This window comes from Panthera onca, chromosome B3 (genome assembly GCF_046562875.1).
Source record: "Panthera onca isolate mPanOnc1 chromosome B3, mPanOnc1 haplotype 2, whole genome shotgun sequence".
In the NCBI taxonomy this organism is placed as follows: Eukaryota; Metazoa; Chordata; class Mammalia; order Carnivora; family Felidae; genus Panthera; species Panthera onca.
Genome location: NC_138344.1, coordinates 4,727,162 through 4,753,185, shown reverse-complemented (window position 1 = coordinate 4,753,185; position 26,024 = coordinate 4,727,162). Strand labels below are relative to the sequence as shown.

The window sequence follows — 26,024 nt, the reverse complement described above, 5'->3', positions numbered from 1 at the left end:
TTAAGGAACTGGGTTAGCTGGCTCTGTAGGTGCTCTCTTACCACAGAGGAAATTTGAGCAAGCCTAAGACGTCATTTGTTGGATATACACAATTCGTACTTGGGCCACGTTCAGGTACTACTCTACCTCTGAAACCTTGTATGCCCATAACTCACACTCTGATGGTGACTTCTTTTTCATTTCTCTGTATGTTTGACCTATATGAATAATACACGAGTACATTCTCATCATAAAAGATCAGAACAAGACAGGCAATCCAGCCATCCCACTTCTGGGTACATACCGAAAAGAACTAAAAGGGTCTTGAAGAGGTATTTGCACGCCTGTGTTCAGAGGAGCACTATTCACAACACCCAAAAGGTGGAAGCAACCTATGTGTCCATGAATGAATGACTGAATGAACAAAATGTGGAATAAACATGCAATGGAATATCATTCAGGCTTAAAAAGAAAAGAAATGAATTTCTGATAAAGGCTACAACATGAATGAACCTTGAAGACATTATGTTAAGTGAAATAAACCAGATACAAATGGACAAATATTGAAATGATACCACTTATATGAGGGAGCAAGAATAGTCAAATTCATAGAGACAGAAAGTGGAAAAATGGTCACCAGGGGTTGGGGGAAGAAGGAAATTGGAAGTTGCTATTTAACGGGTAAAGAGTTTCAACTTTTTCAGATGATAGAGTTCTAGAGATTGGTTGCACAACAATGTGAATATACTTAACACTGTTGAACTCTATACTTAAAGGTAGTTTAGTAAATTTTGTGTTATGTGTATTTGACCACAATTTGAAATTAATAAGAGGCATACATGGGGCACCTGGGTGGCTCAGCTGGTTATAAGTGCGACTCCTGATTTTGGCTCAGGTCATGATTTCATGGATCGTGGGTTCAAGCCCCGTGGCAGGCTCTGTGCTACAGTGCAGGGCCTGCTGAGCATTCTTCCTCTCTCTCTCTCTCTCTCAAAAATAAATAATAAACATTAAAAAAAAGATACGCATATAGAGTAGAACATGAAGGTTCCCTTTGCTCTCCTAGCCCCTCCCCTCCCTAGGCTGATCACTGATAACAATTTTTCCTTCCAGTGCTTTCTTCCTATGTGCTTAAAATTTACACTCACTTTTTTACATAAATGGGATCACACTGTACATTTCCTTTCAATTTTTCGCCTCTTCATCCATTTACATTTTTTGTATTTCAGTGAGTCCTCTGGTCACGTGACTCTGCAATATATATTTTTTTTCTTCCCCATCTATCAGCCTTCTTCCAATATGTGGTCTCTGGACCCAGGGACCCATTAAGTTGTCTACAGGCTATTTTATTGGGATGAGAAGCTTTATTCACACCTATTTCACAAACTTTAGATGTCATGTTAAGTACGACTTTCTCAGAAATCCTGTTATACTCTCAATAATCATTTTGCTCTTAAGGTTTAGGTTGCGTTAGCTCTACAGTTTGTCTCAGCTAATGTGCAATTAGTAGGGTGTGGACATGTTGTTTCACAATATGTGTTATTGTTTATGTGTTCAATTTGAAATGTATTGTGTTATGTTGTCTTTTAAATTCGCAAAAGTAGATCAGTAATGCAATTCAGGAATTCAATTAGTTAGCTGAAAGTTAATTAAATCAGTATGCTGAATACTTTTAAACTCAGGGGGGTGGAAAAGAACGTTGTAAGTGAAACATTAACCAGGAATCCAGTGCAAATAAATACACAGGGTGACTCTGTCTATGCTGGGATTGGGTAATCCACAAGCATGATGAATTATGATGAGCAGCTGAATGGGAAAATTGCTAATAAGAAATATGATAAGCCTCTAAGACATATGTTTTATTAAACTGGCAATCTATTTTGCCCTGGTTCCCAGTATATTATGCTATAAACCTTGGTCAAATAGTGTCACAAAGCCAATGAAGTCATAGTGCCATTAAAAATTTTTTTAAAAAATATTTACTTACTTATTTTTAAAAAATTTTTTCTTAATGTTTATTTATTTTTGAGATACAGAGAGACAGAGACAGAGCATGAGCAGGACAGGGGCAGAGAGAGAGGGAGACAAAGAATCCGAAGCAGGCTCCAGGTTCTGAGCTGTCAGCACAGAGCCCGAGGCGGGACTCGAACCCACAAGCTATGAGATCATGACCTGAGCTGAAGTCGGCCGCTCAACCAACTGAGCCACCCAGGTGCCTTGTAGTGCCATTGTTAAGAAAACCTCAGTGGCCAATCTGATAAAACAAATTTTTCTGGAAGAAGAGCTCACAGAATAGTGCTTCCTAATGACATTGATAACATTTACCCCTAAACATAAGGAGAAGTGGTCAAAACCATAAAGGCATCCTTTAAGGTTGTATTTTTTAAAGCCAAAACAGTCACATTCTGGCTAAGAAGTTTTACAGTCAGTCATAATGTTAATAATGATAAATTTGCTTGGTAAGAAAGCTAAATAAGCTTTTGGCAAAATTCCTTTATCAAAAGATATCATTGGGGGAAAAAGATACTGTTGGACATTGCATAATATCGATGGTATAGAAAGTGGATGAGCACATTGTGTGGAGTTGTCGAGGGCTGCTGGAGAAAGTCATCCAACCATGCTAGGACCTGGAAACCTTTCTCATTATTTCCCCCTCATTTTCAGTGATCTGATGAATTAGTTGTCTATTTCTGCATAACAAATTACCCCCCAAACTTAGAAAATTAACACAACAGGGGCGCCTGGGTGGCTCAGTTGGTGAAGCGGCCGACTTCGGCCCAGGTCATGATCTCGCGGTCCGTGGGTTCGAGCCCCGCGTCGGGCTCTGTGCTGACCGCTCAGAGCCTGGAGCCTGTTTCAGATTCTGTGTCTCCCTCTCTCTGCCCCTCCCCTGTTCATGCTCTGTCTCTCTCTGTCTCAAAAATAAATAAACGTTAAAAAAAATTAAAAAAAAAAAAGAAAATTACAACAAATATCTCACAATTTCTATGGGTCAGAAATTTGGGGCCATGATGGTTGGGTGGTTTGGACTCAAAGTCTCACATGAAGTTATAGTCAAACCGTCCAGAGGGACTGCAGTCTCATCTGAAGGCTTGACTGAAGAACGTTCTGCTTCCAAGCTCCACTCCTGTGGCTGTTGGTAGGTCTCAGTTGTTCTTGGGTTATCGGATTGAAGCCCCAGTTCCTAGCTGGCTGTTGACTCGAGACCTCCCTCAGCTTCTTGCCATGGGGACCTCTCTTTAGGGCAGCTTGCAACATGGCAGCTGGCTTCCATCAGAGCGAATGATCTAAGAGAGAAAGAACCAGCTCAAGACCAGGATCACCAACGCATCCTGATTTTGCATTGAAATTCCTGCATCTTTGGTCCCAGGTAAAGCAGGATGGTTAGTTGCTCTATCAAGACAAAAGTCATAGTGTTTTTTGTAGCCTAATCTCTGAAGTGACATAGCATCATTTCTTCCATCTTCAGTGAGTCCAGTACAGACCCAAAGGAAGGGGAATTAAGTTCTACTTTTGAAGGGAAGAGTATCGAAGAATTTGTGGGCGTATTTTTTAAACCATCACGTCTGGAGTCCAGTTTCATGCGGAAAAGAAAGTATTACGGAGAAACTCGACTTCCTAACATACTCCCTATCCAACTTCTCTGCTTCCGTAAACACCCCTTCCTCCTCTTTTCTCCGTCAGTGAAAGAGGCATCCCTCCTCCTGTCTAAAGCTAATCTTTCCACCGGCCAGAGTTTATCTCTTCCACCTCCTCAAAACTTTTCCCCCTTAATCACTCCTTCTCTCCCTCAATTTCTTCCCCTTAACTTTCTATTTTCCTAGTATAGGATCATGTTCACATATATCTTAAAAGACTTTTAGGCCAAATGCTTTATGGAGGTATAACTTACCTATAGTAAAACGTGACACAGTATGCATACAGCTTGATGAATTTCAAAGGATACACATACCCTTTCATCATCTATATTCTTCAATTCACTGAAACCTGGTTTCTGCCCCCATCCTGTGACTGAACGCCATAAAATAACCTTTTAAAATGCCTTTCGGCCTGTTGCGTCCCCCTTTCAGTTTGCCTCCTGCCCCTCTGGCTTGTTGTTCTCAGTCTCCTTCATGGACTCTTTAGCTTACTCCTTCGACGGTGAAATCCTGCACCACTTCTCAGCCTACGACGCCTCTGGGTGATTTTATCTGTTCTCATGACTCCAATTACCTTCTCTATGCATTCACTTCTCCCATATCCATAGCTCTGATCTCCTCCTGGATGTCAACTTTTTATGTCAACTGCTTCTGGACATCTGCACTTGGGTGTCCAACACATACATTTCAAACTCACTGTGTACCAAATGTCACAGCTTCCCATCCTCACTACTCTCCCACAAAAGAGTACCGGGACACCGGTACTCTTGGGGCACCGGGGTGGCTCAGGCGGTTCTTGGGGCACCGGGGTGGCTCAGGCGGTTAAGCATCCGGCTTCGGCTCAGGTCATGATCTCGCAGTTTATAAGTTCGAGCCCCACGTTGGGCTCTGTGCTGACAGCTCAGAGCCTGAAGCGTGCTGCAGATTCTGTCTCTCTCTCTCTCTCTCTCTGCCCCTCCCTAGCTCGTGCTCTGTGTGTCTCTCTCTCTCAAAAATAAATAAACATTAAAAAAAAAAAAAAAAAAAGACCTGTTCTTGGGCACCACCCAATCACAAAAGTAAGAAATCTAATTGTCATCCTTGATTCTTCCTTCTCACTCACTTGCCAAATCGAGTTAGTCACCAATCTTGTTATTCTACTTTCTGAATATCTCTCTTATTCATCCACTTTCTTCAACTCCACTGTCACTACCTTGGTTCATTCTACTCGTCCTGATGGTTGCCATGAACCCCTAACCAGTCTTTCAGCCTGAAGTCTTGCCCCCCTGTCTTGCCTCCCTCCAATCTCTTCTCCACACTGCAGCCAGGGTCCTTTGTTCAAACCGTAAGTTCGATGATGTTACTTCCTCACATAAAACCTTTCAGTAGATCTTCCTGACTCTCAGGATATGGTCAAATTCCTTAGCATGCTACAAAGGGCACTTTGTGTTCTGGCCCCTGCCTACCTTTCCCTCTGGTCTCACTCTCCTCACAATTGAGAGTATGTACTTCCCCGAATGCTGCATACTCTTGCTTTTGTGTCCTCGGCTTCCTCCGCCTGAAAAGTCTTCTATCTCACCCAACACGTTTTATTCCTCCTTGCCTTTCAAGTTGAGCTCGTGCATCATGTCCTCCCGGAAGCCTTCATGGCACTTCTACCTGCATACTCATCATCTAATTATGTACCTGTCGCTCTCACCAGACTATGAGTTTCCTGGGGGCAAGGGCCTTCTAACCTATCTTTTTACCCCCGGAATATTATGCGAAATAAACACACAAAAGAATTGTCAAATGATGAATGGAGATGTTAAGGCCCGGGAGGCTCAGCTCACCCAGAGGCAGATGGATCAAGCCAGACTCTAAGGATAAGATCACCTTCCCTCAGATAGATGGGGATGTTGGCTCACAACGTGTGCTCAAGGCTGAAAGAGGGTTTACCAAAGTGAAAAGCAGAAGACATAGTCCTAGTCCTTGAGGAACTTTCAGTATCATTTGCAGCAGGAAAAAAAAAGGTAAAAATAAAAGGTACCTTTAAGAAAGGAAACAAGGGGTCCCTGGGTGGCTCAGTCCATTAAGCGTTTGACTTTGGCTCAGGTCGTGATCTCACGGGTCATGGGTCCGAGCCCCATGTCGGGCTCTGTGCTGACAGCTCAGAGCCTGGAGCCTGCTTAGGATTCTGTGTCTTTCTGCCTGTCTTTTTGCCCCTTCCCTGTTTGTGTGCATGCTGTCTCTCTCTCTCTCAAAAATAAATAAAGATTTAAAAAAGAAGAAAGGAAACAAAAAGTTAAGGCATAACGGTCAGCCTATACATTCTATAGAAAGTCAGAGAGGAGAAGGGATCTTTCAGACACTGCTTTGGTCAAAGGAGACTTTCAACTGGGCCACAGTTGGGCCAGCATCACACATGGAAGGGGAAACATAATGTCCAGCACAAACCAGAAATGGGGTTAGGTGTGGGGTGCTTTCTTCCTGGGAGCTTACAGTCTTGAGTCTGTTGCTCAGACAGACTGAGCAACAAGTAATTGGGATGAAAAGAATCTGGTAAGGAGGAACAGGACCTAGACAGAATAATATAAACTGAGTGGGTATGGAAACGCTTCATGAAGTTTCCCTGCAGTGTTACAGTGGAAACAGTGTGTCTTATGAAAATGATTCAGATATTTAGGACAGATGATTCCAGAGGAGATGAAGACATAAAGCCTAAGGCATTAAATTTTCCAAATGAGGGACTCTGACATGCTATGTTCGCTCCTCACTGGGCTGCACATCTTCCCAACATAAAAGTCTTTTAGACCCCATCAATCACAAGGGCATGGCCGGTATTTTCTTTCATATATAGCCTGCCGGCCTGCCTGAAGGAAACATCTTCTTATAGAAGTTGAGTTAGACCCACTTGGCTTTAAATCACAGATCAACCACTCACTAGCTGTGTGATTTGGGGCCAATGAGTTAAGTCTTTTTTTTTGTTTGTTTAAGTTTATTTGTATTTATTTATTTAAGTAATCTCTGTACCAAAAGTGGGGCTCGAACTCACAACCCTGAGATCAAGAGTCTCATGGTCTTCCATCTGAGCCAGCTATGGGCCCCAAGTTAACTCTCTCTCTTTTTTTAATGTGTATCTATTTTTGAGAGAGAGAGAGAGACAGCATGAATGGGGGAGGGGCAGAGAGAGCAGGAGACACAGAATCCGAAGCAGGCTCCAGGCTCCGAGCTGTCAGCACAGAGCCCGACGTGGGGCTCCGACCCACAAACTGAGATCGTGACCTGAGCCGAGGTCGGACGCTCAACTGATTGAGCCCCCCTCCGAGGCCACCACCCAAAATAACCATGATCTTACCAGTTTCTCCTCGACCTTCCCAAAGAAGGAAATGGTGGGTGGAAGGAGAAGGTTCCTGTATAGCCCTGTCAGGAAAGGAAGTGGTCCAGGAGTATCTAGACAAACCAGTGCACAGGCCACACTTTTTGGTGTGGCCTGGCTTTTCCCTGGTGCCACCTCCTGAAAGGATCTCTCTGGGTTTGCTGGAAGGACACGCCCAGCCAGCCTCTTCTAGGTCAAGTCAGGGGCTAACGAGAGGAGACTTTCTGCTTGGTGGCTCTGGACATCAGAAAGCCTGGTTTTAAAAGATGCAGTGGTTCTGTGCAACATGGGCTGTTGGGAAGAAATCTCATTCCCCCGAATTAAAGGTGACTTCTATGCAGAGAGATTACTAGAGTCAGTCACATCTCCCCGGGAGGCTTTTGGAGAGCTCTCTTTAAAAAGTCCTGGACAGCTGCTGGGGCAGCTGGGAGAAGGAAATGCCAGCCTTCTGAGTTGGTAGGCGTGTATATGCTGTGGGGGCGGGGGTAGGGGGGACACCAGTTTCCTGTTTGGCCATTGTGCCCTGGCTAAACGAGCAAAGGGAGCTTGCTGTTTGTTCTATTGGTTCTCAGATAGGAGAGCGTGTGTTGTGACTGTGGAGGTCCTGCGGGTGAAGATTTGAGAGTGTGGGGACGACCTGAGCCCCTCTCCACTAAGGAGGGCTCACACCTCCTCCGTCGCTGATGAGCTGCCTTTTCAGCTTCTGCAGTTTTACAGTTAATCATGGGGAAACCAGAGGGACTCCATGTTTAGAAAGGCTCTCCCTCTGCTGTTTTTCTGCTAGCCCCTATTTATTCATGTTCCATATCTCACCTTGCGTCCGAATCAACCAAAGAAGCTGCGTTCCCACTCGGAGAGGGAAGCAAGAAAGTTAATCATTTTCTGAGTTTTGTCCTAGGCCCCCTAACGCCTGATAACATCTAAAAACCTGGATCCCAAACACGTTCCAGGACATTAGCTTCGAACAAACCTCAGCCGATGGTGGCATCCACACCCCCTACCTCCAGTTATTTATGAAATAACACCTATTGTCCATCTGCACTTGGCTTTGAGCGGTCCCTTCCCTGGATTCCTGAAGGAACATGTGCCCCGGACCCCTTTCCAATCTAAACCCCTAAACCCAAGCGAGGAAGAGACTCCCTCTCCTTTCCTTCCTGCCTCTCCCAGACCTTCGTCTGCTATACTCTGTCATTTACGCTATTCAGTAAACTCTGTTTTTACTTCCTCCCGGCCTGTGTTTGTTTTCTATCCTGCACAAAGCCAGAGACCCTCTTGGCTGGTCCTGCGGGACCCACTCTGCGTCCTTCGATCCGGCCTGCCTACATCCTCTTGATGTTTTAAAGGATCCTATGGGAATCTGTTGAGGCAGTGAATCACCACTGGAAATGCGGTTTGTGTAAATCTGGATTTGGATATAATGTTCTCTTAATGCAACCACATTCAAAAATATGATCATTAGCAATCATTTATATATGCACTCAAGTCATAAAAAAAAACCATTTACCTAAAGGCTGCTATGTAACCTGTCTTCAAGGGGCTGCTGCTGAAACTCTGCTTGATGTGGCCACTGCTTCCCTCACCGGTTTGATCTGACGTTCCTTGCTAATCCCTCACCCTATAATCCAGGCATGTTCAAATACGATGGGAGGGGGGGTTGGTTAATGAGGTAAACTCTGGAGCCACACTATACCCCTTCCAAACCGTGTGACTCTAGACAAGTCACGTTAGAGGGTCTTTACGTCTCTGTGCCTCAGTTTCTTCACCTGTAAACAGGGATGGTAGTATCTAGTGTTTTATTATTATTATTATTATATTATTATTATTTTGGAGGTAGAGTAAGCTTAGAATGTAAACCACAAAAATAGTTCCTGACACTTAGTAAATACTGTTGTCATTATCAGAATGTCCGTCCATTTGGAGGCCTGACTATGCTTCTTCTTCTTCCAGACCCTGTTTAAGTGTCATCTGTTGTGGGAAGCCTAGCCAGACCTCCCCGGGGCAGAGCTAACACCCGTTCACTGTTCCACGCCTGTATTTTATATGTACTTTTATATGACTTCTATTACACGGGACTTCAACCGCGTTCAGTTTTCTGAATCAAGAAGAAGTCTTCATAGCCTGACATAATCTGACAAGAGAGTGATCGCTGTATGAGAAACTCTTGCTTTTATAAAGAACAGCTCAGGGGCGCCTGGGTGGCTTGGTCGGTTGAGCGTCCGACTTCGGCTCAGGTCATGATCTCACGGTCCGTGAGTTCAAGCCCCGCGTCGGGCTCTGTGCTGACAGCTCAGAGCCTGGAGCCTGTTTCGGATTCTGTGTCTCCCTCTCTCTCTGCCCCTCCCCTGTTCATGGTCTGTCTCTGTCTCAAAAATAAATAAACGTTAAAAAAAAAAAATAAAAAAAAAAAAAGAACAGCTCACCAGAAAACAGACTCCTCACTGTAGAGAATAAACGGGTGGTCACCAGAGGGGAGGGGGGTGGAAGGGGTGGGGGAAATAGTTAAGGAGATTAAGAGTATGTGTATCGTGTGGCTCAGTTAGGTATCCAACTCTTGATTTTTGTTCAGGTCATGATCTCATGGTTTGTGAGATCGAGTCCTGTGTCGGGCTCTGCACTGTCAGCACAGAGCCTGCTTAAGATTCTCTTTCTCTCTCTCTCTCTCTGCTCCTCCCCCCTCCCTCTCTCTCTCTCTCAAAATAAATAAACATTAAAAAAAAAGAGGGGTGCTTATATGGCTCAGTTGGTTAAGCGTTCAACTCTGGGTTTTGGCTCAGATTGTAATCTCACAGCTCGTGAGTTCAAGCCTCGCATTGGGCTCCACACTGTCCATGTGGAGCCGGCTTGCGGTTCTCTCTCTCCCTCTCTCTGCCCTTACCCTGTTCGCTCTCTCTCTAAGTAAATAAATAAACTTAAAAGAAAAAAAAAGAGTACACGTATCATGATGAGCACTGAGTGATGGATGAAAGTATTGAGTCACTCTATTGCACACCTGAAATTAATATCACACTGTATGTTAACTATACTGGAATTGAAAACACAAAGAGTAAAAAAAAAAAAAAAAAAGAAGAAGAAAGAAAGAATAGCTCATTAACCCATTTGAGTGTGTAACCAGTGAACTTGAACTGAACTGGTGAAGGAATATTTTCAGGGAGGAGTACTTCCTGTCTTGGGCCGGCCTATTCCCAATTTGTCAACATCCTGCCTCGTAGCTCCCACCATTAACCGCACAGCCCCGAGGAGTAATGCCTGATGCCAGTGTCCCCTCTCACCCCAGAGGCCCCAGCCACAGGGAACCGCTTTCGGTTCCACAAAAGGCCTCTGGGCCTTCCCTACAGCTGCTCTTTCGGTCCCGAGCATTTTTCAGCCCTCCCTTCTCCCTGTTGCTTACCTGTTGTTCCTTCAATCTTCCTTCCTTCCTCCACCCCTGAAGCCTTCCCTTATCTCCGGAGATGGAGTCCATTATTCTCCCAGGCGGCCACTCAGCTCCTCATACTTCCCCTATCACAATGCTCACTACGTCAAAAAAAAAAAATTTTTTTTTAATGTTTCTTTATTTTTGAGACACAGAAAGACAGAGCATGAGTGGGGGAGGGGCAGAGAGAAAGGGAGACACAGAATCCGAAGCAGGCTCCAGGCTCCAAGCCATCAGCACAGAGCCCGACGCGGGGCTCGAACTCACAAACTACGAGATCGTGACCTGAGCCGAAGTCGGATGCTTAACCGACTGAGCCACGCGGGAGCCCCAACACTTAGTACATTTTACTGTAATGTTTTCTCTGGGTTTTCTGCTAAACTGTCTCTTTCACAAGACAGGGACTATGCTTGGAAGACTAACCCCAGGCACAGTCCCTGACCTATAGTTGATGTGTAGTAACTGTTAAGAACGAATATGGACTAGTGAATGAATAGAAGGAATGAATGCTTGGTAGCAGGTATCCACCTGCGTGACATTTCCTGTCTTTTTATCTTTCTAAGGAGTTCTCTGCACCATGGGGCTTAAAAAAAAAAAGTCATCTCTCAAGGATAGGATGGAAATGGATTAGGAGAGCCATAATGGAAACCTTTAAAATTTCAAACTAGAGAGGTGCCTGGGTGGCGGTTAAGCGTCTGACTTCAGCTCAGGTCACCATCTCATGGTTCGTGAGCTTGAGCCCCGTGTCCAGCTTTGTGCTGGCAGCTCAGAGCCTGGAGCCTGCTTCGGATTCTGTGACTCCCTCCTTCTCTGTCTCTCCCCTGCTCACGCATGCTCTCTCTCAAAAATAAACATTAAAAAAAAATTTCAAACTAGAGACTCTCAGGATCTAAGTTTTCTCCCACTTCCTTAAAAATCCAGCCCTGGGGTGCCTGGGTGGCTCAGTTGGTTACGTGGCTAAGCATCTAACTTCAGCTCTGGTCACAGTCTTACGGTTCGTGAGTTTAAGCCCTACATCTAGCTCCTTGCCGATGGTGCAGAGCCTACTTGGGATTCTCGCTCTCTCCCTCTCGCTCTCTGCCCCTCCCCAACTTGTGCATGTTCTCTATCTCTCAAATTATATAGACTTAGAAAAAACCCAGCCCTTCCCCAATTCAACATGTTTTAAAAGAAAGAAAGGTAAAAGAAAAAAAACACGATATAAGGAAAATATGTCAATGCCAGAATGTTAAGTATGGTTTTCTCTAACCCTGTGTTCATTGACACAAAGGCCAGTAGCCACATGGGTCACTGAGCACTCAAAGGGGGGCTAGTTTGGATAGAGATGTATTAGTACAAGGCACATTCTGGATCTTGAGGAGTTAGCATGACAAAAGGAATTTAAACTATTGGTCATATTGATTACAAGTTGAAATAATAGTAATTCTAGTATATTAAGTTAAAGAAAATATATTAAATTTGATTTCACTTGTTTCTTTTCACTGGTTTTAATAGGGCTTCTAGATGATTTAAAATTGCATTTGTGGGGGTGCCTGGGTAGCTCAGCAGGTTAAGCGTACGACTTGGGCTCAGGTCATGATCTCACAGTCTGTGGGTTTGAGCCCCGTGTCGGGCTCTGTGCTGATAGCTCAGAGCCTGGAGCCTGCTTCAGCCTGGAGCTCGTTTCCCTCTTTCTCTACCCTCTCCCACTCATGCTCTCTGTCTCTGTCTCTGTCTCAAAAATAAACATTAAAAAAACCTTTTTCGTTAAATTGCATTTGTGGGCATATAGAGGTTAGTTTGCAAGTGGGGTCGGGCGGCTACCTCCTTTCTGCTCAGAGCTGTTTTTTTCAGTGCTTTCCTGGTTTGCTAGATGCCTTTGAACCCTGGCGTTTTCTCCACTGCCTTTCGTGTGACCTCTGGGGCTAGCACTGTGGTGAGGCAGCAGGGTCTGCTCCCTGTGTCCTGACCTTGGGTCCTGTTTGCCCAGATACTTACCACAGCTCTCAGTTTCTGTCTCTGGCCCTGACTTGCGACCTGAACATAACTCTACACACTTCCCTCTGGGCTCTGGTTTGTTTTTGGTTTTCTCCGTGTTCCCCGCATGTGGAAGTTTGGCAAAAAGAAACGAGGTCTGTCCTTTAGGCAGTTACTTTGAAATCACCTATCAGAAAATATTGATAGATGAAAAAGACACCACAAAATGCCTCAAGTCGGTAACTGTAATAAACAGCTTGTCAACATATGCAAACTGTTTCCCCTCCGTTCTCCCGAGTTAAGGGAGGATCGCTTCTTCCACGAAGCAACCACCTGGGTAGAGGGTTGGGTGAATCAGTTGGTCACACAACTGTCCTGGGTCTTCAACTGTAACTTTCTTGGCCACAGCCAACGAATTCTCTCGCTACAGAAAGGTCGGCTCGGTTCTCTGGCTCAAGTTTTCCTCTATGTATAAAGCGAGGCTTTTTCAATCGTGCCAACTTTAAAAGTCCATATGCTTCTATGCTTGCTTCTCCATGTGAGTGGGAAGGAGAAGAATTCTAAATAAACACAAATCTCAAGCACACACATCTCTTCCAAGTCTTTTCCTTTCCTCGGCGCTGGCAGAAATAACTCCTCCTCTTCAGGAGTCTCAGCTTTTCTTCCTGTCTGTGGTGTAGGGTCAGTAAGCGTTGGCACTTTGGAGTCATATGACCTGGGTTTAAATCCTGGCTCTGTCACACGCTAGCAGTGCGATTTGGGGTGAATAACTTCGAGACTCTGTTTCTCCCCGATCCAGGGGGAGCCTTTAACTTCTCTGAGCCTCTGTATGGGGGCGGGGGGAACATGGTCTTATGGAAAACACCTGGCCCAGAGGAGCTGTTTATTACCATATTATGCTTGATCATACCTCTGGGGCCTGGGGCCTTGTTCCTCCCTCTCCTGCCAGCACCTACAATAGCTGCCTTAAAAAATTATATATATGTATATGTATATAAAATATGTATATATATGTATATAATATGTGTACCTTTCCTGACTTTTAGAAAGAAAAATATGCCTCATTTGACTCTTTCTGTGGTTAATGTCTTACTTTCCCCTTCATTTCAGCGTCAGTTCTTGGATCGCGGGTAGTTTACTGCCTTGCTCTTCTTTCTTTCTTTTCTTCTCTGTCATGTGTCATGTGCTCTGACGCTATAGTGACCCTCAAGACACTGCTTGAGCAGCGACCGGTCGGTTGGCAAATCCAGCGGTCGCCTGTCCGTCCCGTTCTTCCTGACTTCACTCAGCACCCGCCGCCCCTTCTTTCTTTCTAATATATTTTTTTTAATGTTTATTTTTGAGAGACAGAGCATGAACGAGGGAGGGGCAGAAAGAGAAAGGGGGACGCAGAAACCAAAGCAGGCTCCAAGCTCTGAGCTGTCAGCGCTGAGCCAGATGTGGGGCTTGAACTCATGAGCTGTGAGATCATGACCTGAGCTCAAGTCGGACGCTTAACCGACCAAGCCACCCAGGCGCCCCTCGCCGCCCCTTCTTTGGATGCATTTCTCGCCCTGTACCTCTGATGACCTCCCGAAGTTTCCCAACCAGGCAGATCGGAATCCCTATAAAGTCATGAGCCCTGAATGATCTCTGGCAATCTTGTCACCTGCTCTGCTCACTGCCTGTCCCCTCTTTAAAATAAAGCCACGACTTGTCCTCTGTCCTCAGACCTCCTGCCAGCCCCTTCTCCCCCCCTCCCCCCACCACAGGTGGTATGGTGACACTCCTCCTCCCTGGCCGAGCCTGCACCTGCAGCCACACCGCAATAAACTCCTCCCCTCCAGCACATGAGCGGAAGTGGCTTCCCAGCTAAAGCCAGACCCTCCACCTCTGCCCTGGAACCTTCCTCTCTGCCACCTGGGCACCTTTAGGGGAAAGAACAGATCATCAGTGATTTGGCTTCAGCCTCTCCCACTCCACTATTTCCTCCCGGCAGCATTTAGGATCTCGCCCATCTTAAAAAAAAAAAAAAAAAATCTTCCTTGCCCTCACTTCCCCCTCTAGATACTGCTTTCTCTTCCTTCCTCCATTTTGGCCAAAGATCTTGAATTCGAGCCCGTGCTCTGTGCTTCCTCCTTTTGCTCTCCGCTCCGGTTTCTGCCTTGAGGCTCTGCCGAGGGCTCCCTCCATGCCTTGAATTCTAAGTGTTTTATTGGGATGTAGGATCCTCTTAATGATGAGGGTGAAGATGGTGCCATCTCTGCGAAACACCTGCAGGGTGCAGGTGGACTTAGCAAATTAGCCAGGGTCACCCGGCAGGGGTTTGAAACCAGCCAGCGGGGCCCAGAGTCTGTGCTGCTGACCCCCATGCCACGCTACTCCATGCCTCAAACTGGATGGTGCGTGTGCCCAGCACACTACGGCGCCTCGCACATAGTAGGAGACGGACCACCGTGCTTCAATGAATGGACACGTACTGTCGCCATGGTTCAGGTTCTTAATCTCTCGCTCTGAGAATAACCAACTAATCATCAGGCGCCTGGGTGGCTCCATCAGTGAAGCATCCGACTTCAGCTCAGGTCATGGTATCACAGTTCGTGAGTTTCAGTCCCGCTTCGGGCTCGGTGCTGTCATCGTGGAACCCGCTTCAGATTCTCTCTCCCCACTCCCTGGCCCCTCCCCCTCAAAAATAAATAAACATTAAAAAAAAAATCACCCACTGATCAAAGGTTCTTATAAAGTGCAGGGGCCAGGGGCACCTGGCTGGCTCAGTTGGTGGAGTGTGCGACTCTTGATCTTGGGGTTGTGAGTTCAAGCCCCACATTGGATGTGGAGATTACTTAAAAATAAAATCTTATTTTTCTTTCTTAAAGGGCAGGGGCTGAGGTCTATGTCTATTTTTCTGAAAGAAGGTGTTGTTTTCGTGAATTTTTCATAGGAGTCTTTGTCCCCCCCCCGCCAAAAAAAAAAGTTCATAACTTCTTGATTCATTCATTTCTCTGTCTTTGGTTTTATTTTCCCCAAACGCCTCCCTTATGTCTGGTGCACTGCCGTTAGATGACTCGATTGTCAATGTTTTAATTCTGCTGCTGATAAAAACGTAAGAACAAATAACTTCCCTGCACCTGAAGAAGGCTTGAGTGCTTCCTCAGCTGGCTGCCTCCAAGATAAGAATCAAACACTTCGGCCCAACGGCTGAGACTTTAAGTAATCAAACCCCAGGACGTTTTACCAGTACCCGTCTTCCATTTTTCTCCGACTTGAATCATCTGTCCAGCCAGGCTGAAGTCTTGTACCTTTAAAACTTCTGTTCGAACACACTTTCGTCAGCTCCTCTGACAAGGATGTGTTACATTCCTGATCTAAGCCGGGACTTTGCCTGGGGCTTAGAATACAGGGATGACTACAACAGAGTCCTTACTTGTGGGAAACTGTCTAGTTTGGGAGACATATGTGAAAACAAAGTCCCCAAAATAAGGGATGACACATTTGTGGGAGTTATTCCCACTTAGAGGTGGGATGGAGCCAATACAAAGCAGACTTTCTCTAAGCTCAACGTGTCTGTATTCTTTTTTTTTTTTTTTTACTTAAAAAAAATTTTTTTTTTAACATTTATTTATTTTTGAGACAGAGAGAGACAGAGCATGAACGGGGGAGGGTCAGAGAGAGAGGGAGACCCAGAATCTGAAACGGGCTCCAGGCTCTGAGCAGTCAGCACAGAGCCCGATGCGGGGCTCGAACTCACATACCGCGAGATCGTGACCTGAGCCGAAGTCGGACGCTTAACCAACTGAGCCACCCAGGCGCCCCAACGTGTCTGTATTCTTTACGTGTTTCTTTTCCAACAAGCATGCCTTAATTTTGTAACCAGGAAAAAGGTCTTATCTGGTAAAGACTATGATTAATTCAATTAGGAGCACCTGAGTGCCAAGGGGGGGACTGTAACTGTCCAAGAATTAGTAAAATTAGGGGCACCTGGCTGGCTCAGCCTGTGGTATGTGTGGCTCTTGATCTCAGGATTGTGAGTTCGAGTCCCACGTTGGGGGTAGAGATTACGTCAGCAGATAAAAACAAACAAAACAAAAAAAAAGAATTAGTAAAATTAAGGAGGAAAGGACAATCAACCAGTAGAAAAGTGGGCAAAATAGACATTTCCCGGAAGATGAAACATTTATGGTCGATAAATATATGAAGACAGGTTCAATCTCATGAATCGTCAAGAAGTAAAAATTGAGACCGCAGTGAGATTCCGTTTGATAGCCACTTGGGTGGTGAAGATTAAGAAATCTGACAATCCCAAGTGTTGGCGAGGATGTGGGGGAACAATGGGCTCCCATAGATGACGCTGAAACCGTGAATCGGTAAAAAGCACTTTGGTAAACGGTTTGGAATTGAAACTGCAGAGTTGAAAGTTGACTTTAGCCTTTGACCCAGCATTTCTACTTTACATAAATACACAAGAGAAGTTCCTGCCCTTGTGCACCCGTGGGTTTTACACACATCTTCTTGGTAGCACTTTTGCGAAAGCAAAAACCTGCAACAACGCGAACGTCCATGATCAGAGCATCGGTTGTATTAGTTTGAGTTCCCCAAAAGCAAAGATGGGGTCGAGGACTCGGGTGCAGGTTGTTTATCTGGGAAGTGATCTCGGGCCTCGGGAGGGAAGGAGAGAAGGGTGAGGCAGAGCAGGAAGGGAGGCTGACACGGGGCATGAGATTCCACGGACGCCTCTGAGAGGCGTACAGAATGCCTCCCAGAATTGTTCATCCGAAGGATGGGAGCCTGGGGCGTTTATCTCTTGGCTCACATCCCCCCTTTGGTCGAGGGTTAGCTCTCCTCACTTTCAGGCTGCGCCTGCAGGGCTGCCGAGAAGGCTCTTGTGGCACAGAAGGGCCTGAAGCAGAAACTGGAGACACCCAAGGCCTAACGCTCGCATCGGGAATTGTCCGTGTTGGGAGCTCACGAAACTGGCCACCACATGTTTGCCTAAAACCTGAGATGGGCCAAGGGGAAGAACACAGGGTGCCAAGAGCCTCTGCATCGAGAGGCAAAGTCATACTAGTATATTCACACTCCAGAACAATCTACAGCGGCCACAATGCAAATAAACTCGGTTACATGCAGCAGGCCCAGATAAATCTTAACAAAATAACACGGAAAGTAAAAAAAGAAGACCCAGGATATTATGTAGGGCACAATGCTCTTTAATGAAGAAACCAACTGGGGGCATAGGGTGGCTCAGGTCATGAGCTCAGGGTTTGTGGGTTCAAGCACCGCATGGGGCTCTGTGCTGACAGCTTGGAGCCTGGGGCCTGCTTCGGATTCTGTGTCTCCCCCTCTCTCTGCCCCTCCCCCGCTTGCGCTCTGTCTCTGTCTCTCTCTCTCAAAATAAATATTTTTAAAAAATTAAAAAAAGTAAAGAAAATAACTAAAATACATGTTTTGGGAATATGCATGCAGGTTTGCATACACAAAAATACATACTTAAGTGTTTATGTAAATATATAGACATAAATTTCTAGAAATTAAACTTGTTCTGTGTACTTGAATTCTAAGGGGGGAAAAACTGCAAAGGATTATTAAAAGAACTAAGGAAATCCGGAAAGTTAATGAGAAAAGGACAAAAAAAAAAAAAGAAAATGGGCAGAAAGATACAAACAGATATTTCACAAGAGGAAATATATATAGCTGTTAAGTATATATAAACACATTCAATCTCAACTTTAAAAAATGTTTTTAATGTTTATTTAGTTTTGAAAGAGGGGGGGGGGAGACAGAGGATCCGAAGCAGGCCCCATGTTGACAAGAGGGAGCCTGAGGAGGGGCTGGAACGCAAGAGCCGTAAGATGATGACCTGAGCCGAAGTTGGATGCTTAACTGACTGAGCCATCCAGGCGCCCTTCAACCTTTGTAAAAAGCAAGACTTTTTAACTTTAAATTTTTATAAAGCTGGGGTAATTTTTAAAATTGAAGTGTAGCTGGTGCACCGTGTTAAATTAATTTCAGGTGGACAACATAGTGATTCAACAACTCTACACTCCACTCCACTCGGCACAAATATGTAGCTACCATCTGTCACCACACAGGGCTATTACAATGCCATTGACTATGTCCCTTTCGTCCCCATGACTTATTCATCCCGCAGCTGAAAGCCTGGCCCTCTCTCTCCCCTTCATCTATTTTGCCCATCTTCCTCACCCCGCCCTACTGACAACCACTGGTTCCTTCTCTATATTTAGGGGTCTGTTTCTGCTTTTTGTTTGTTCATTTATTTTTTTAAATAAAAATTTTTAACATTTATTTATTCTTCAGAGACAGAGAGACACAGAGCATGAGCAGGGGAAGGGCAGAGAGAGGGGGAGACACAGAATCTGAAGCAGGCTCCAGGCTCTGAGCCATCAGCACAGAGCCCGACATGGGGCTCGAACTCACAAACTGTGAGATCACGACCTGAGCCGAAGTTGGATGCTTAACCGACTGAGGCACCCAGGCGCCCCTGTTCATCTATTGTTTTTTAGATTTCACATAGACATGATATCAGAGTCAGGGTAATTTTTAAAATTAATTTTTGATAATATATTTATTTTCTAGATAAAACTATTTTTAGGAGCAAGAAAATAATAAACATAAGATTAACCGTTGGGTTTGGGGGGGGGGGGATATGTGTAAGTTGTCAATTCTAACTTTTACAGTGGATGATCAGTAACAAAAGAGGGTCAGGCATGAACCAATGAAGGGGTTCGACCCATGGATTATATTTAAACCAAAGCATCTTGAAGTCTAAGAAATAAGATTATATGGTATAATAAATATATTCATAGGTACCTATAAGATACACTGATAACATGAAGGAGGGAGCTAGGAGATGCTCCCTCACACCTGGGAAGGGCAGGGAAGTTTGACCAAAGACGTGACAGCTAATGGGGTTAAAAGAACCAGGACAGGGTTGCCAAATTTGGGAGAAGGTGGAGGGCATGGCAGGGCATTGTGAGTGGAAAGAGCAGCATGAACAAAGATATGGGAATGAGAGACAGTGTGGCGTGACAGATAATTAGTGTGGGTAGAAAAGGAGAGCGGGAGAGGGAGAGGCGCATGAAGGACCGAGAAGGTTCAAAAAGGTCCGTCGTTGTAAGGAGGTGAGATGGTTTTCCACATTGTAAGCAAACAGGAGCCTTGGAGGGTTTTAAGCAGGATACTGACGTGATTCATTTCAGGAAGATTCTCACGGCAGAGTGGAGGACTGCTTGGAAGGTGCTGGGGGCAGGAAGGTGTCACGATCTTTGTCCAGGTGAGAGATGCGCACGGCTTAATAAACTCAGGAGCTCTGGTGTGTGTGGAGGGGCGTGTGTGGTCTAAACCAAGAGGTTTTTAAGATGTGGAATGGGCAGAATTTTATTTCCCTGCTCTCCCATGTTTTTCTTTATAACACTTATCACTCTTGACATATTTACTTATCTATGGTCTGTTTTCCTCCCCACCAGGATGTAAACTGCAGGAGAGCAAGGATGTTAATTTTGTTCCCTCCTCAATCCCCAGGGCCTAACAGTTCCCGGCACATGATGGGTACTAAACAATTATTTGTCGAAGGCATGGAGTTTAGCTAGGAAGGAGAAATACAGGGTAATAGCCAATAGGGGAAGAATTTCCAGCACTCTAGTCTAATTTAGCTCCTGTCTCTCCTTTTAATCTCTTCCAGAGCTCAGTCTCCAGCTAAGTATTTGGCAAAAAAAAAAAAAAAAATAAATAAAATAAAATAAGATGTGCCTGCTTCTGCCTCTCATCCTTGTCTCAGCCTCAGTTAACAACCTTTCCTCTTCCCTCCACCTACCCTCCCTGCTCTCTAGCTACCTTCACTTTTTAATCTCTGGAAACCCTGGTTTTCTGGGTTCCCTTAAGATCCTTGGCCATATGCTTAGACGGTTCTTACGTTGTTATAGGATCACATACCTGCTAGATATTGTGCCTTTGTCCTTCCAGATCTACCCTCCATCATTTTCTGGAGGCTGGCCTTGAAGGACGATGTCATCAGGGCTCACTTGCCCTTAGGCTTCCTCTTGGGTTCAGCCAGTGGGAGGCAGCACAGGAGATCTGAGGGCAAGAGAGAGACAGGGGTAGGGCTGTATTCCTGTACGTTCCTATTGGCCTTCCCTTTCCATCAGCCATTGTTCTCACGTAGCCCTGGGTTTCCTCTCTTTGCTAGCCCTGGGGTGCTTCATTGCCCCTTGTTGGCTTCCCTCAAACGTGCCCACATCTTTGCACACTGTCCCTTCATTAACTCTCTTCAGTTACACATTTCAGAGTAGGCCATCTGTTTCCTGCTGATCTTGGCTGATACAAAAGCAAAAATACAGAATTGTATCTTTTTTAAAAAGTTGAGATATGATTCACAGAATTCACCCGGTTAAAGTATACAATTCCGTTTCAGGTTCTTAGTATGGTAGAACAAATTGTATCTTTTTTCCAAATAATATGTCATTAAGTGTTTTCCAAGTTACCCCTTTCTGCTTACTCAGTGGTAAGTTACACAATGTTACACACCGTAAATTACTTCAACTTTCACTATCACAAAAAGGCAGTAGCACATATTGTGAGTGTGGACGTTCTCTTTGGGGGAGGATTACTTCCCAAGGAAAAGTTGCTAGGAGTGGTACTGATGAATCAAAAGGGAGCCATATCTCTTTTAAGGCTCTTCAGAAGTAGCGTCAACTGCTTCTTAAAAGGATTATACCAATTCACATTGCCACAGCTTTTCCTGAATACAATTACACCATCTTATTAGCACTGGAAAGTGTTTAAGATACATATAGTTTGCTAATGCAGTATGTGATGTTACCATTTGAATTTCTTTGATAGCCATTCCAATCTTAAACCATTTAAAGCCATGTTTAGCCACATGGGAATGGAGGGACAGTGATTTTGAGGGGATTATAAAATGGATCCGTGACGGAAGAAGAATGTTAAGATATACGCATACAGAGTCGGTCATACTGGTCTATGAGCATTAATGGCTCTCTTAATGGACTCTCTGGAATCAACACGTTCCATTCCCTCTGATTGAACATAATGACTACTACCTGTGACCTGCTGAACGCTTTGGATTAATGAGTTCATCTGTGGAATTCCAACACACTTCTTCCTACTAGTTGAGTTAGATGCCTAACGGGAGTCTGTTGTGTTTGGTCCCAAACTTGCTTATGACAACTGTATGCCAGAGTGTAATTAATTTAAGTGACACAAACTGATGAAGCGTGTGTATAAAGAGAAAGAGTTGTTTCTATGAAATGTCAGTTGAAGGTTTAGCTAATGACCAGTTGAAAACTGTCAAACCAGGTGTGGGTGAGACAATTACAAAGGATTTTTTTTTTTTTTTTAAAGAAGAAGCCTCCACTTATATTGCTTTTCAAGATGTTTTAAGTCCTTAGCCAACTTTAAATTATTTCTTAATGTTTATCTATTTTTGAGAGAGAGAGAGAGAGAGAGAGAGAGAGAGAGAGAGAGAGAGGCAGGGGAGGGACAGAGAGAGAGGGGGAGAGACAGAATCTGAAGCAGGCTCCAGATTCTGAGCTGTCCGTACAGAGCCCAAGGCAGGACTCGAACCCATGAACTGTGAGATCATGACCCGAGCAGAAGTCAGACGCTTAACAGATCGAGCCACCCAGGCGTCCCAAGTCCTTAGTCAACTTTAAAGAAACAAATTGGAAAGCACAGAAAATATACCACAGATAGGTTTTATGTGAGATAGGGCTCAAGAAAACTGTAATCAGCACTGTTCCTCAAAGAAAAGGTTTGGCTCGCATCAAAAGATTGGCAAATGGGTGTTCCTTATAGGTTTTAAGTGAAAATGAAATGTTAAGGCATGTATTTGCCATTTTTTATAATTCGCTGCGTTAATACACTTTCCCATTCAACTGCCAAACTAATGAGTCAGATCCAGTTTGTTTGGGCAGGGATAAATCCTTATTCCCCAACTTTGTTTGCTTGTTTGTTTTCATAGGAGGTCAGGTAGGAGAGAATTTATCCTGGGTCTTCCAGAAGGAGCGACTTACCTAATTGGTGAATTTGGATCTGCCTGCCCTCAGAGAGTGCAATCTTCTCTAAGCAGACACAGTTAAAGTGGCTAGGCCCCCTCAAGGTGAAGGTTGGAATTTTGGGGGAGAGAATTTTAATTCAGGGAATCTTAAAAAGCCTACGGGTCATCAGCTAAGCCACATTCTTCAGCTCTGTTGGTGATGGAGTTATTTTCATCTCCTCATTGGTTCTGGACTTTGAAGAAAGGGGTGGTACTTACTGTCTCTATGATATTCCAACAGTGGTGAGTAAGATAGCTTTTATGTACTGTCACAGTCAAGATACATTTTTCCCCCCTTTCATTGTAGTCTGTGATTCTGTTCATTCAAATGAAAAGTTGTCTCTGGTTTACAGGGTCGTCCGGCCTTGTCTGAAGTTCAATCTGTATCTCAGGCTAGACAAAGAAGAACACATTTACAGCTGCTGAGAGATGCTGGTGTCAGGAAATATTTGCTAAGAAGGGAAGAGGAATATAAACATGGCTTGTGTCAATCCTTCTATCCCCACCCCCACCACATCCCGAGAGTCTCACCTGTCCTGTTGATTTCTGGGACATGTAAACATGGCAAACTTAAGGTCACAGTCTGTATGGCTAGTTAAATGAGAACTGCAAACATAGGGAATAGTCTAGCCTCTTTTCAACATCCTTTGAAGCATTTTGTAACCCTGTAGTGGGTTATAAAATCAATGTAGTAGGTTCTGACCGGTATTTCAAAAGAAATAAAAATCATGAAGTTGAAAGTCTCAGCCAGCAGTGCATAAAGTAACAGTAATACTTCATGAAACTTCTCGGAGGTGTGTACATGTGTGTGTATATTCTGGGTTGAGATGTGCAATATATTTCGTATAGAAGGTCAGAGTCAAAAACGTTGGCAAAGAACATTATTCAGCAATATGAGAAGGAAATACTGTCATTTGTGACAACATGGATGGACCTTGAGGGCATTATGCTAAGTGAAATAAGTCAGAGAAAAAGATAAATACTGTGTGATCTCATTTATCTGTGGAACTCGTAGAAAGTTCTAAAAAACTTTTTTTTTTTTAAAAAAGCTCTGGTTTAAGGTGCACATTTCTTCCTTTCAGCTTTGCTCTTTGCTAATCTGTTCTCTCTGAAAATCTGGTGCCTTGTGAATAAAAATTGTAGTGATTAACAGGCAGAGAAGCCAGGGCCAATTCTCATTCTGTAAGCAGCTGGAATGCAAAATACGGTTGCCCCTGCCTCACTGCTCTGAGTCAGTCACATGTCCGACTATCATTACGATAGAAGGGCTGAGATCCAGAACCTCATTAAGTAAGAGGTTACAGGAAAATTTACTTTGACATTTATCACCTGCACAGCTCAAGGTCCAGTGGTTCTTGCCAGCCACAAATCACAAAGGGTTCAGCTTGGCATTTAGGACTATGGTCCCATCTTATTTTTCCAGACTGGGTCTCCTACTTTTCTCTCCCTTGAATCCTATGCTTCAACGAAACTGACCTGCTACTGTTACTGGACTATTCCCTCCAGTTCTCATTTTGTGTCCCTCCTGCCTAAGGCAGCCTCCTCAACTAGCCCATCTGTGCTGACCTAAGTCCCTTCCATCCTTCAAAGATCCCTTTCCAATCTCCTTGATTCCTCTTTTCATTTTTTTTAAAGTAGGCTCCATGCTCAAGGTAGGGCTTGAAGTCATGACCCTCAGATGGATAGTCACATACTCTTCTGATTGAGCCAGCCAGGCTCCCCTCCTTTCTTGATTCCTAATAACTCTTTCCAACTCCGCAAAGATCTTAAAAAAATTTTTTTTTCTTAAAAATGCTTTAAAATATCACCTTTCCTGATTTAAAGAGAAATAGTAATGTACTGTAAAAACAAGAAAAAGAAGACATCACAGAAAATAAAAATCCCATTTTTTTAATCTAGCATGATATCTATACGTGATATGCATAGTATGTGTATATATTACAAGCTAGTATTATCTTATGATGTGCCTTTCAATTGCTGATATTTTCCATATCGTCGATCTTTTTCTTCAACGTGATTTTTAATGGTTACAAATAAACCATAATTTATTTAACAGTCATATAACACTGGGTGCTTTGTTTTCACATATGGTGCTATATCTGGGGGGAATATAGATGGGGTGGTACCCAGGCTATAGTGACAAATTTCCTAAAAGCGCACAGTGGAATACCGGCAACAGAAAATTGGGGCCAATAGGATAATTACGAGAACCGTAAATTAGGAGAAATAATTGGAGCAATAGGATAATTAGGAGAATTGGAAATGTTGGCAGGTAGGCAGGGTTTCCCACTTTAAGAGGAATAGGGATCTGAGCCAGTTGCGCTGAAGTCTGAAAGGGCAGTAACCTCAGAAGGCCTATGGATGACTTTAGGGTCATCTAGGCAGCTGATGCATGGAAACATGCAGGGCTCAGGAGGCCTCCTCCCCATCTCAAAATATTTCTGTTTATGCATGCATCCTTGAAGTCTTGTAGGAAGAGGTGTGTCCCTTCTCTGATTTCTTCCTCCCTCTCCACCACCCCTTCCTCATTTTCCTTTTCTGAGATCTTGCGCCGTTAATGACCCCATCTCTTATCCCCCCCCCCCCCCCCCCCCGCCCCAGCTCTTTTCAGAGCTCCACGTCATGCTGGGTGAGGGGGCTGGGGTGGGGGAAAGAGAAAGAAATCACCTGTCTCCTTTACTCTTACTACCTCTTGAGCTACAGGCCTCTCCGGCTCACTGCCAAACGTCTGGAAAGATCACTCTTTACTGCCTCCACCGCTTCGCCGCCGCGCACTCCTTATCCGAGCGCTCAGCTCGGTGCCTGGCGCACAGCGGGCCCCGGCTAGAAGTTAGTTCCGCCCCTCTCGCAAACTGGCACCTCTTTCCTGGTTCTTCAGAAGGAATGTCTCCGTGCTCAGCAGTGGGTGTCCGCGGTCGGAGACACCCTGACCTAGCTGCCACCTCAACGCCGCCTGTTCCCAGGTGCGCTGGGCTCTGGGAAGGTCCCGCCGGTCACCCGCCTGGCCTTCCGCCCGCGTCTCTGAGTTCTCACCTTGCACGGCCGGGGCTCCCCCAGTCACTCGGACATCTCCCAGGTCTAGCCCCGGGACGCCCCGCTGGCCGGTCCTCAACTCTGCTCGCCGCGGGTCTCCCGGTTCTCCCAGAGGCGACGCGTCAGCCTGCCCCCCCCCCCGCCCCCCCGCCTCCAGGCCCGCCAGCAAGTCCCCGCGGCCCGCAGACCCTTGGGGCGCACCCGCTGAGCGCCTGGCCCGCGCCACCGCGGCGTTCCTCCATGTGCAGCCCCTCGCTAGGCCCCACTACGTGCCAGACCCAAGTGACGAGGACGCCGTCCCGGCTCCGGAGGCGCTCTCCGTCCGCTGGGGCGACACGGCCGCGGAGGCAGCCCGGGTCCCTCTAGCGGGAGACGGCGGCGCCTGCCCAAGGCCCCCGCCCGGGAGGCGCGGCGGAGGCCGAGAGGCCCAGGGCGCGGGGAGCGGCCTCCCCGGTGCTCGGCTGGGCGGGCGGGGGCCCGGCCGGGGCGCGCGGGGTCGGGGGTCCGGCCCCGCTTGGCGCCGCCCCCGCCCCGCCCGCCCCGCCCGCCCCGCCGCCGCCGCCGCCGCCGCCGTCGGGCCCGCGCCGCGCAGCCCGCCTCGGGCGGGAGCGCGGGGCG

The 26,024-nt window shown here is 45.6% G+C and overlaps 1 long non-coding RNA gene across 3 annotated transcripts; it reads right to left on the bottom strand.

Moving 5' to 3' along the window:
- Positions 1 to 535: 535 nt before the first annotated feature.
- On the bottom strand, positions 536 to 25,862 carry LOC132668644 (uncharacterized). 3 transcript variants are annotated; one of them, XR_013556456.2, is made up of 6 exons: positions 25,407 to 25,862; positions 22,593 to 22,766; positions 20,252 to 20,392; positions 12,344 to 12,509; positions 10,343 to 10,467; positions 536 to 3,266 (listed from the first exon to the last, which is right to left on the bottom strand). It is a non-coding gene; the product is annotated as an uncharacterized LOC132668644 (long non-coding RNA). The 3 variants fall into 3 exon arrangements; XR_009605676.3 differs by lacking the exon at positions 12,344 to 12,509 and having other exon boundaries at positions 25,407 to 25,845; XR_009605677.3 differs by lacking the exons at positions 536 to 3,266; positions 12,344 to 12,509 and adding an exon at positions 6,553 to 9,082 and having other exon boundaries at positions 25,407 to 25,852.
- Positions 25,863 to 26,024: the final 162 nt, after the last annotated feature.